The sequence below is a fragment of the Carcharodon carcharias genome, chromosome 13, assembly GCF_017639515.1.
Source record: "Carcharodon carcharias isolate sCarCar2 chromosome 13, sCarCar2.pri, whole genome shotgun sequence".
NCBI classification, from domain to species: domain Eukaryota; kingdom Metazoa; phylum Chordata; class Chondrichthyes; order Lamniformes; family Lamnidae; genus Carcharodon; species Carcharodon carcharias.
Genome location: NC_054479.1, coordinates 7,131,721 through 7,144,223, shown reverse-complemented (window position 1 = coordinate 7,144,223; position 12,503 = coordinate 7,131,721).

Here is a 12,503-nt window from a genome sequence, read left to right as displayed (position 1 = left end):
TCTGCAAACTTTGAAATTGTCCCCTGCACACCAAGATCTAAATCATTAATAGATATCAGGAAAAGCAAGGGTCACAATACCGACCCCTGGGGAACTCCACTACAAGCCTTCCTTCAGTCTGAAAAACATATATTGACGATTACTCTCTGCTTCCTATTTTTCAGCCAATTTTGTATCCATGCTGCTGCTGTCCCTTTTATTCCATGAGCAATAACTTTTCTCACAAGTCGGTTGTGTGGTTCTGCGTCAAATGCCTTTACAAAATCCATGTACACCACATCAACAGCATTACCCTCATCAACCTTTTCTGTTACCTCTTCAAAAAACTCCAGCAAGTTAGTTGAACACAATTTCCCCCTTTAGAAATCCATTCTGGCTCTTTCTTATCAACCCATAATTTTCCATGTGATTACTAATGCCAAAGTTGGGCCTAGTGCCAAAATTGGGAGAGCTATCTCAAAGGCTATTCAAGCAACAGCCTGACATACTCATCCTCACAGATAATGTCCCAGACATCACCATCACCTCCCTGGGTATGCCCTCTCCCACTGGCAGACAAACCCAGTAGAGGTGACGGCACAGAGGTATACAGTCGGGAGGGAGTTGCCCTGAGAGTCCTCAACATCGACTCCAGACCCCATGAAGTCTGATGGCATCAGGTCAAACATGGGCAAGGAAACCTCCTGCTGATTACCACGTACCGCCCACCCTCAGCTGGTGAATCAGTACTCCTCCATGTTGAACATCACTTGGAGGAAGCACTGAGGGTGACAAGGGTGCAGAATGTGCTCTGGGTGGGGACTTCAATGTCCATCACCAAGGGTGGTTCGGTGGCACCACTACTGACCGAGCTGGCCGAGTCCTAAAGGACATAGCTACAGGACTGGGTCTGTGACAGGTGGTGAGGGAACCAACAAGAGGGAAAAACATACTTGACCTCATCCTCACCAACCTGCCTGTCGCAGGTGCATCTCTCCATGACAGTATCGGGAGGAGTGACCATCACACATTTGTTGTGGAGACAAAGTCCCACCTTCACATTGAGGATACCCTCCATCGTGTTGTGTGGCACAACCACCGTGCTAAATGGGACAGATTTCAAACAGATTTATCAACTCAAGACTGGGCACCAAGAGGTGCTGTGGGCCATCAGCAGCAGCAGAATTGTACTTGAACACAATCCGTAACCTCATGGCCTGGCACATCCCCTACTCTAGCATTACCATCAAGCCAGGGGATCAACTCTAGATCAATGAAGAGTGCAGGAGGACATGTCAGGAGCAGCACCAGGCATACCTAAAAAATGAGATGCCAACCTGGTGAAGCTACAACACAGGACTACTTGCGTGCCAAACAGCATAAGCAGCAAGTGAAAGACAGAGCTAAGCGATCTCACAAACAAAAGATCAGATCTAAGCTCTGCAGTCCTGCCACATCCAGCCATGAATGGTGGTGGATAATTAAACAACTCACTGGAGGAGGAGGATCCACATATCTCCTCATCCTCAATGAGGGAGGAACCCAGCACATCTGTGTAAAAGATCAGGCTGAAGCATTTGCTATAATCTTCAGCCAGAGATGCGAGTGGATGATCCATCTCAGCCTCCTCCGGAGGTCCCCAGCATCACAGATGCCAGGCTTCAGCCAATTCAATTCACTCCGCGTGATATCAAGAAACTGCTGAAGGCACTGGATACTGCAAAGGCTATGGGCCCTGACAATATTCCAGCAGTAGTGCTGAAGACTTGTGCTCCAGAATTTGCGGAGTACCTGGCCAAGCTGTTCCAGTACAGCTACAACACTGGCATCTACCCAGCTATGTGGGAAACTGCCCAGGTATGTCCTGTACACAAAAAGCAGGACAAATCCAACCTGGACAATTACCGCTCCATCAGTCTACTCTTGATCATCAAAGTAATGGAAGGGGTCATCAATAGTGCTATCAAGTGGTACTTGCTTAGCAATAACCTGCTCACTGATGCCCAGTTTGGGTTCCATCAGGGACACTCAGCTCCTGATCTCATTACAGCCTTGGTTCAAACATGGATAAAAGAGCTGAACTCCAGATGTGAAGTGAAGTGCGGCATCAAGGAGCCCTAGTAAAACTGGAGTCACTGGGAATCAGGGGGAAAACTCTCTGCTGGTTGGAGTCATACCTAGCACAAAGGAAGATGGTTGTGGTTGTTGGAGGTCAGTCATCCCAGCTCCAGGACATCACTGCAGGAGTTCCTCAGGGTAGTGTCCTCGGCCCAACCATCTTCAGCTGCTTCATCAAAGACCTTCCTTCCATCATAAGGTCAAAAGTGGGAATGTTCACTGATGATTGCACAATGTTCAGCACCATTCGCACCACACAAGTGCCAGGCAATGACCATCACCAACAAGAGAGAATCTAACCATTTCCCTTGATGTTCAATGGCATTACCATCACTGAATCAACATCCTGGGTATTACCATTGACCAGAAACTGAACTGGACTAGCCATATAAATACTGTGTGGAGAAGAGCAGGTCAGAGGCTGGGAATCCTGTGACGAGTAACTCACCTCCTGACTCCCCAAAGCCTGTCCACCATCTACAAGGTACAAGTCAGGAGTGTGATGAAATACTCCCCACTTGCCTGGATGAGTGCAGCTCCCACAACACTCAAGAAGTTTGACACCATCCAGGACAAAGCAGCCCTGCTTGTTTGGCACCACATGCACAAGCATTCACTCCTTCCAGCACCGACGCACAATAGCAGCAGTGTGTGTACCATCTACAAGATGCACTGCAGGAATTCACCAAGGCTCCTTAGACAGCACCTTCCAAACCCACAACTGCTACCATCTAGAAGGAAGACGGCAGCAGGCACATGGGAACACCACCACCTGGAAGTTCCCCTCCAAGCCATTCACCATCCTGACTTGGAAATATATCGCCGTTCCTTCACTGTCGCTGGGTCAAAATCCTGGAACTCCCTCCCTAACAGCACTGTGGGTGTACCTACACCACATGGACTGCAGCGGCTCAAGAAGGCAGCTCACCACCCACCACCTTCTCAAGGGGCAGTTAGGGATGGGCAATAAATGCTGGGCCCAGCCAGCGAAGCCCACATTCTGTGAATGAATAAAAAAGATAATAATTATATCCCGAATAGTTGTTTCCAGAATCTTACCCAACACTGAAGTTAAACTGACTGGTCTGTCATTGCTGGGCTTATCCTTACAACCTTTTTTGAACAAGAGCATAATATTTGCAATTCTCTAGTCCTCTGGCACCTCCCCTAAGTCTAGGAAGACTGAAAAATTATGGCCCCTGCAATTTCTACTCTCACTTCCTTCAATATCCTTGGATGCATCTCATCCAGTCCTGGTGCCTTGTTAACTTTAAATATCAGCAGTCTATTCAACACTTGCTCCTTATCAATCTTGAACCCTTCTAGTGACAGAGCTTCCTCATCTGTCAGCATGTCCTGGGCAGCATCTCCCTCCTTGGTAAAGACGGATGCAAAGTATTAATTTAATACCTCAGCCATGGCCCCTTCACCAATGTGTAAATTCCCTTTTAGGTCCCTAATCAGCCCTACCCCTCTTTTCCAAGGCTTATGGCCCAGGCAGTTGAAAGCACATTCACCAATGGTGCAGTGATTAAAATGGGGAATGTGCAAGAGGTCAGAAATGGAGTATAGAGATCTTAGGGCTTTTTAGGGGCTGAAGGAGGTTAAAAAGATAGGAGTGGGGGGGCAGAGGGAGGGATTTGAAAACAAGGATGAGGATTTGAAAGTTCAGATGATGCTGGACTGGGAGCCAATGTAAATCTTTCATCTTAAAGGTGCTATATAAATACAGGTTGCTATTCGTAACTAGTGAGCAAACATATCATGGTCCTTATTACATGCCAACAGTGACTCATTTACTGTGTATATGCAAAAATAATTCAAGTTCAACAGAACTGTTACTCCAGTCAATTAAATATTTGGTTGTTTGGTTTTGTGGGCACACAAAGTCAGTCAGGATTCTTCATTCCCATGCGCATCGCCAACCTGAACATAGAGAAACATAAAACCCTGCACCACACAACTATTTACTCATCACAGGTATCAGCTGTGGATCAGTGGGTAGCACTCTTACCTCTGAGTCAGAAGGTTGTGGGTTCAAATCCCAGTCCAGAAACTGGAGTACAAAATCTAAGTTGATACTCCATTGCAGTACTGAGGGAGTGCAGCACTGTCGGAGGATCAGTACTGAGGGAGTGCTGCACTGTCGGTGGGTCAGTACTGAGGGAGTGCTGCACTGTCGGGGGTCAGTACTGAGGGAGTGCTGCACTGTCAGAGAGTCAGTACTGAGGGAGTGCTGCACTGTCGGAGGGTCAGTACTGAGGGAGTGCTGCACTGTCAGAGAGTCAGTACTGAGGGAGTGCTGCACTGTCAGAGAGTCAGTACTGAGGGAGTGCTGCACTGTCGGAGGGTCAGTACTGAGGGAGTGCTGCACTGTCAGAGAGTCAGTACTGAGGGAGTGCTGCCCTGTGAAATATGCCATATTTCAGATGAATTGTGAAATCAAGGTCCTGCTCAAGTGGACATTGATGATCCCAGGGCCACTACTTGAAAGAAGAGTAGGGGTGTTCTCCTTGATGTCCTGGATAATGATTATCCCTCAACCTGTTGTGTGTGTGATAATGGTATAAAGGCACCAATCATAAGGGATTGGGTAAACATGTTGTGGGTTCATTTATTGAGAGTAGAGAAATAAGATTTAAAGAAAGATTGAAGATATGAGCAGCTGTGCTGTGTTATGCTCACAGACCAAAGTGAAACTAAGGCTGGATCACATGACACACTTCCCTTCTACTGATGGCAGGCTGCTATCCCTTAAAGGCATATAACAACATCCCCCTTTCTTTTCCATCTTCCAGAAAGTATAGCTATTTACAATACATGTTCATGTTTAGTTACCATTACATGTGCATAGAACTGATGAATCTATGAGTCTGTAAAGTATAGAGGTAAACTGCTGGTATACCCAGATCTTATAATGGGAGCCTTGTCTGGAGGTTTCTTTAGTTGCTCAAAGTGATCTGTGGGATTGTCATTCTTGGATGTTGTTCCTGGTTGCATTTGGGATCTTGTCTGAGATGCAATCGGACTGTACGGTGGCTGAGGAGCTGGACGTAGATCTGATTTGTCCTCGGTTACACCTCAAGGTTGCGCTTTTGTGTGTAATGACTTCATAGGACTTTAGTTCTGAACAAATCCTCATCACCTCGGCTGGTTGCCATGTACCTTCTGTGGGATCTTGAATGTGAACTCGTCCCAACTCCAAACTTAACAATTCTGTACCTGTGCTCATTGGTCATCTTCTCTTGCAGTTTTAAAAGTTGCTGTCTAGTTTCTGAGAGAGTAGAATGAGTAAGAGTAGATAAATTAGTACGCAATGGTCTGCCAAATATGAGCTGTGCCGGTGATGGAATAATTGCACTTAAAGGTGTCACTGTCAGATGTAACATTGCAATGTGTAGGTCTTGCTTGGTCTGTCTACATTTGAGAATTAGGGATTTCACCATGTGAATTGTTCATTCAGCTAGCCTGTTGGATCTGGGGTAATGAGGAGAAGAAGCAGTGTGTTCAATATTCCACTTCTCACACATATCCTGAAATCGCTTACAAATAAATTGCAGACCTTTATCCATAATGATCTCTCTAGTCACATCAAATAAACTGCAAACAGCACTTAGTGTGTGCACGATGCTAGTGCTTGACGTATTGTGCAACTGTCGAATAATAGGGTACTTGGTAAAGTAGCTGGCGATGAAGGCAGTGCCATGGACATGAAAGAGGTTGAATGTGATTTTGGACTGAGGATGGGTGGGAGCTTCATGTGGAATCAGTGATGCTTTGTGCTGACTCAGTGTATGTTCTTGATATGCCTTTGCAATTCTTGATGATTACCTCAATGTCATTGTTCATACCCAGCCAATCGACTGTCTCTCGTATGAGTCTTCTTGTCTAAAGGATATCAGGTCACAAGAATCCGGTATGATGACCTGCCTGTCTTCAAAATGACTCCCTGGGAGATGCCTAGCTCATCCTGATGAAGCCAAAATTATCTCATGTGTTTGTGGACATGCTGAACTGAATCAGGCCATCCCTCAATGATGGTTTTCCACAGTTTCTGAGTGTAGAATCTTTTGCCATTTCTTCTTGTAGCTATTGGCATTATTGCTGCGCAAAATACACCAGATCAATTGATGGACCTTCATTCTCTGACAAGCATAACGTTGCAGCTCCTTTGAAGCTGTCAATTTTGTTGAAACAGCTGGATATTTTGATATTTGGTCTAAACGGAGGTGAAAGGAATAGTTTCTGAATTTGACCTGCCCTGTGATGTCCCACTAATTCCTTGGATTGTCACTCATGTGAGGTTATGGTGTGCTGGTAGACCTGTCATCACTGAGCTTTTAGTCTCCATGATGTAGAATATCACTGACACCCTGGAGAATTGATTGGAGTTGCACTCCAGGATTATGGATCCTGCACAAAGGAAAATGAATGGTTGCACACTGGAGTTTCATAGCAGTAGGTTTCACCATGTCAGGGGATACAGGTCTTTTAGAATTCACAGCATAGGATGTTGGCACTTGCCTCTGTGTCAATCTTGACCAATAATTAATAGTTACCAATTTTCTTGGGCAAGATACAGGTTGAGTGTCTGTCATCCAAAACCCTCTGGCCGATTGCATTTCGGATTTCAGATAATTCCAGTTTTTGGATACTTCATATCGGCCTAGGCCTACTTAAATTACACTTTAAAGTAAATAAAATGGCTAGAAAAACAAGATATATCACTGAATAATAAACACTGGGAGCCTGTAATAAGCTCCCACCCGTTGTGCCATCTGCGATTCTGCTGGGAGGAGAGGGTTCAGAGTGTCAGTGTATTCTGCTGGGAGGAGAGGGTTCAGAGTGTCGGTGTATTCTGTTGGGAGGAGAGGGTTCAGAGTGTCAGTGTATTCTGCTGGGAGGAGAGGGTTCAGAGTGTCGGTGTAGGTTTATTTCCTTGTTCACATGAACACCTTCAAAGTCTTTATCAATATTATTATCTTCAGTGAACAAAGGTTGTACCAGTCATTGATCAAGGTCTCTTTATCAACAAGGCACCAGGCCTTAGCAGATGTGTAGATGACGTCCTTAACTGTAAACTCCTTTTGGAAGCCTTCCACCCCCAGGCCTCTGCTCACCGCACCAAGCAAACTGTTCAAGGAGGAGCCTTTATATTTACAATTCATGGACCAAAGAATGCCTTGGTCCATTGGCTGAATTAATGATGTTACGTTGGGTGGGATGTGGGGTGGGTGGGGGTGGGTGGTAACCAGTGAAACTGTTGTTCTTCACCAACAGTTCAGCAGGGGGGTTGGGCTTAACACAATTTTACAGTTTTCTTCAAGCCCAGCTAGCCGACAATGTGCACGTGCCTCTGGAACAAAGCAGTTGTGAAACCAATCAGAAAACACACCCCTGGTTACCCAGGCTCTCTTAATGACATAACAGTGAACAGATGATGTCTGAATACCCTTGAAGCTCCTGGGACATTTGTTCTTCCCAATTACAGCCAATTTACATTGTGCCAATGTGGCTGGCACACACACCAATCAAAGACAGTCAACCTATCCTTAACGCCCATTGGTGCCCTGTCCTCAGCTGTTGCTAGTGTCTTCCTAGGGACATAGTGCCAGAACCAACTCGTTTCCTCAGCATTGTAAATTGGTTCAGGCGAAAGGTTCTTGTAAGGAATTAGCTCAGCAAACTCGTCTAGAGATTTTCCAGCGTATCACTGTCTGCAGAGGCTTTATCACCAGGAACTTGCAAAAACTTGATATCATGACACCTCTTGAATTTCTGCAACTAGCCTATCCTGTATTGACAGGCACCTTCAAGCTTCAGTTCTTTGTGACAGATCTTGGCTTACTGCATGGTCAATGGGCCAGTCAGTGGAAACCTTCCACTCCTGCACTGACTAATTCACTCCATCTCAACCCCATCATGTTCATCATTTTTTGACCTATGCAAAGTCTTCCTATTGTTCATTTAACTTTTGTGAATCACTTTCAATATAAAATGTCAACAATTAGCCTTTCTGCTTCGTTAAATCATGTATGGTGGTGATACCCACCCCATAATTCTTACTCAATTGCCTCACAGATGCACCATGGTCAGGTTTCTGCAAGAACTCTACTTTCTTAGCAATTTATCATGAATTATGCTTCCTTTACCGTTTCTCGTTGTTAGCCATGAGGGGATCTGATGGGCCTTCTAACATGTTTTTGACACCCACAAAAAGTGCAGACAAACAACTAGACTTCTCACACTAAAGGTTGGGTGCAGCCCACGAGGTTCGTGTGAGCTCAGGTCAGGGACTTCCCACGCTAAAGGTTGATGAGGTTCAAAAGCGGTGCGGGTCTTGAACCTGTTCAGTTTTCGGATAAAGGACACTTGACCTGTAATTGGAATCTCAGCAAGCCCTTCGGATGGTGTGATGGGATTGTTGTTTTCCAAGAGGTTGAGGGGTGAAGCATGCACTCACTGCTCTTCGTCCCGTTGTGCGCATCGTCACTTACTGGTTTGTCAGTCACCGTGTGTCTACGTTTCTGACGGGATGCTGGGTGGTCATTCTTATTGCTTGAGGGTCCCCATTGTGTAGGGTCTGTTTGGACCAGCATACAGCTCTTTGTAGCTGCATCAGCCTTTACGCTGGTGCCCTGCCACTGCCAATGGCCCTTTCTGTCACATGCCTTACAGAATTGATGCAAAGCTAAGCATTTCCTTGCTGTGTGTGAAAGGCCACACCTCACACCTCTCGCTTGGTTTGAGTGTTCTAGTGAGCGTGCCAACAATTGAGGTTGTACAGAGGACCTGTAAGCTTCATCGACCCGCAAGGATCACTTCGTTCTTACATCTACCCTTGAGTAGCCCTTCAGTGCGATGCGTTTTGGGTTTGTCTAGCAGATCTTTCTGGAACATTTCCACAGGAGTAGATGCGATCACTAACTCAATCATTTTGTCTGCTAGTATGCACTTGAAAAATCACAGTACGTTTCCTTTTCTCTGCATCTGCTGACGAAGTGATCTGTGGGTTCTGTCGGCTGTGGTCAAAATGACATGAACTCCACTCAATGAATACGGAAGTTTAACCTGATTCTGGGCCGGTCTTCCAATGTATCTTTTGGGGATCCTTTAGATCTTCTTCTGATAATCCTGACATGCTCAGCCTGTGTTGCTGGGTGAATTTTTATGGCTTGCTTTTCTGATTAAGACACACCTGAATCAGGAAACCGGAGCTCTGTACACTGTTTAAACATTTTGAATCTGTGTAGTCGGTCAGCTTGCATTCCAATTCACACTGGGGAATTTTATTGCCATTCTAACAGTATATTTTTGACCTTCCTCCTTGTTTTCTTCAATTTATTGTTCAGTAACTCCCTAGGCCACTCGTTATAATCACAACCTTCTCTGCCCTGATGTTTATGAAGGCCTTGTTTGGTTTTTTATGTTTCACTCTCTCTCGTTCACTATCAATCCATCCCACGCCCTGGTCACTTGCCTTTCCCGACAGAACTAACCCAGTGCTGCTCCTCTCTTCGTGCTGTTCCACTCACTGATCTGCAATCTCACCAGGAGGGATCTATCTGCTTACCGGCTCTTGAATACTATCCCAGCCTGTGTCTTCAAAGCTTCTCTGTGCTGTTACCACGTTGCTATTTCAAAACTCGCCGATGCCGCAACTTGCTTGTGGTTTGGCCAAAACACCAAGGATCATCTCATACCATGTCGCATGATCTAAGGCTGTTCACCCTTTCATACCTGTTCTTAATCTTACTGCCAGGCTGTTTGACCCCACAGACACCATCCTGTGATTTTATAATGATATAAAGCTACCAATTACTCATACGGGATTGGATAAATATGTTGTGGATCCATTTATTTAAACTAGGCACATGGGAACATTCATACAAAGGTTAAAAGCTTGAAGACATCAGCAGTAGAGCTGTGTTTTCTTTTATTTATTCACAGGATGTGAACTTCGCTGGCTGGGCCAGCATTTATTGCCCATCCCTAGTTGCCCTTGAGAAGGTGGGGGTGAGCTGCCTTCTTGAACCGCTGCAGTCCATGTGGTGTAGGTACACCCACATGTGTCCTGTGTTCTGCTCACAGGCCAAAGTGAAACCAAAACTGGATCACATGACACACTTCCCTTCTAGTGATGGCATGCTGCAATCCCATTACAACATTACAGCACATTACAACACAACCAACACCTAAAAAAGTATTATAGGCTCGTTATGACATTGCTGCTCATGGGAGCTTGCTGTGCACCACGTTTCCTACATCACAATAGTGACTACACTTCAAAAGAACTTCATTGGCTGTAATGAACTTTGAGGCATCTTGAACTGGCGAAAGGTGCTATATAAATGCAGCTTCCTTTGTTTTTCCTATCAGGTCTAAACGAAATCTACTTGTTTGACCTAAGCTGATGAAAATTTGTTGCAGCCAGAGATGGGAGATGGGGTGGGGGGAATGGGAAGTTTCATTTCAGTGTGAGGGCTGGTGTGTGAGAGACTGTTCACGATGAGCCAGAAATGGTTGTCCATTCTGTATGGTGCTCCGGGAGAATGACAACGTGCTCATGGGGGGGACCTGCAGAGGGCTCTTTGCAAACCTGTGCATTATGACAAAAAAAATGAGATGACTTGCTCTTTAAGTCACGCACTGCAATGGGATTCTTTCTAAATTACCAGTTAGAACAATGAAGCGCTTCCATTGCATTAACTAACTTTGACCTTCTGTTCTTGACCATCGCTGCTGCAATGCTATGCATTTTAGGCTGTTGCATTATTTAAACACATCTGCCCGAGGACCACATCTGCCTGAGGTTGCCTGACGGGATCCCCATTACAAAACATGCTCCAAAATTCTTCTGGTTACATCAGTACAACCCAGGCACCGCACCGGGAAGACGGGGATCCATTTTGCAGTTTGTCCTGTCTCAGTTCAGTTGCAGGTTTAACTCCTTCCTGGAGCTGATGATTGCAGAGTTGAGTTTGAACTACTGGACGCGTGTTATCTAACATGGAAAAAAAAAGCACTTTGCATCACTGGATGCTGCAGAGGGATTAAAACTCTGATGCATTAAGCAAAAGCGGGGGGCGGGGGGGGGACGAAATAAAATCCATTTCAATAGGCTTTTACGTTTTGGATCTGAGGGTATTTACAGGAGCGATTGAAGTGTTCAATCTCACACTGGCATCAGACACTGGTTCCGTGTATCCAGAGACTCTGTGTGTCTGTGTCTGTGTGTGTGTTTCTGTCTGAATGTGTCTGTGTCTGTGTCTATTTGTCTGTCTGTGTGTGTCTGTGTCTGTGTCTATGTGTCTGTCTGTGTTTCTGTGTGTGTCTGTGTCTGTCTGTGTGTCTGTGTGTATACAGCAATGCAGAGGCGAAACTGAGGTGCTTTTCTTTACCTAATGTAGAGGTTTTTAATAACAGATTAAACGGGGCGAACAGAGAACGTCCCAGTGACCCACACTGACCCACGCTGACCAACAGGCAATCTTTCGTTCTGAAAGCCTAAAAAGACGCGGCAGCCCTTAAAACAGCAGAATTAAAAACCTTAAGAAGCAGCAGCATCAGCAGCAGCAGAGAGAGAGAGAGAGAGAGAGAGTGGGGAGCACCAACCTCATCTACTCCCGCTACATTTGTGACGGGTGAGACACCTGATTTTAAAATTGACTATATAAACGCACCGAAACCACAGAGACGCTGCTGGCTTGAGATGGGAAGAGCCTACCTCGGAATGAAGAGCTCCGGCCGAGAGTTAAGAGTCCGGCGTTGTCCAATTACAATCTGACTGAGATGGGTGTTCAGCTAAGAATGATTCACTGCTTGTCTAGGAGACATCCATAACAAGGCGGTGGAAATTGCAGCTCAAGGAAGATGGGGTTTCCTTGTTTGTTAGTTTCCTAAAACCACTCGGTGTGAAAAGACAAGGGCAGGCAGGAATACAATCCCCCAGCTCCCCTCACAGTCTTACAACCTCTGCAATCTTTTTTTTCTCTCTCTCTCTCTCTCTCTCTACCCCCACCCACCCCCCTCCCTCCCCAATCAACCCCCCACCCCCCTTCCCCCCAACCCAGGGTAATTTCCTGCACTCCCTTCCCCCGGATCCCAGTGGATTGAACCAATCGGCTGTACATGCGGTCGGCTTCTCCCCCCACCTCCCCCCCAACCCTCTCCGTCTCCAACATCGTCCAATGAAACACAAGAACCAGATGTCTCACAGGGGCTACGTGCAAGGATTTACCTGCCTGTGATTGTCAAATGGAGAACTGCATCCAGAACTACCGCTAGCTCTGGGAGAGAGGGTGGGGGGGGTGGGTGTGGAAAATACCCCCCCATTGGCAAGAGCTGATTGAGAGTGGCTTCTGTAACTGCAGCTTGCTCTGTTAAACTGGGGGGGGTGGGGGTGT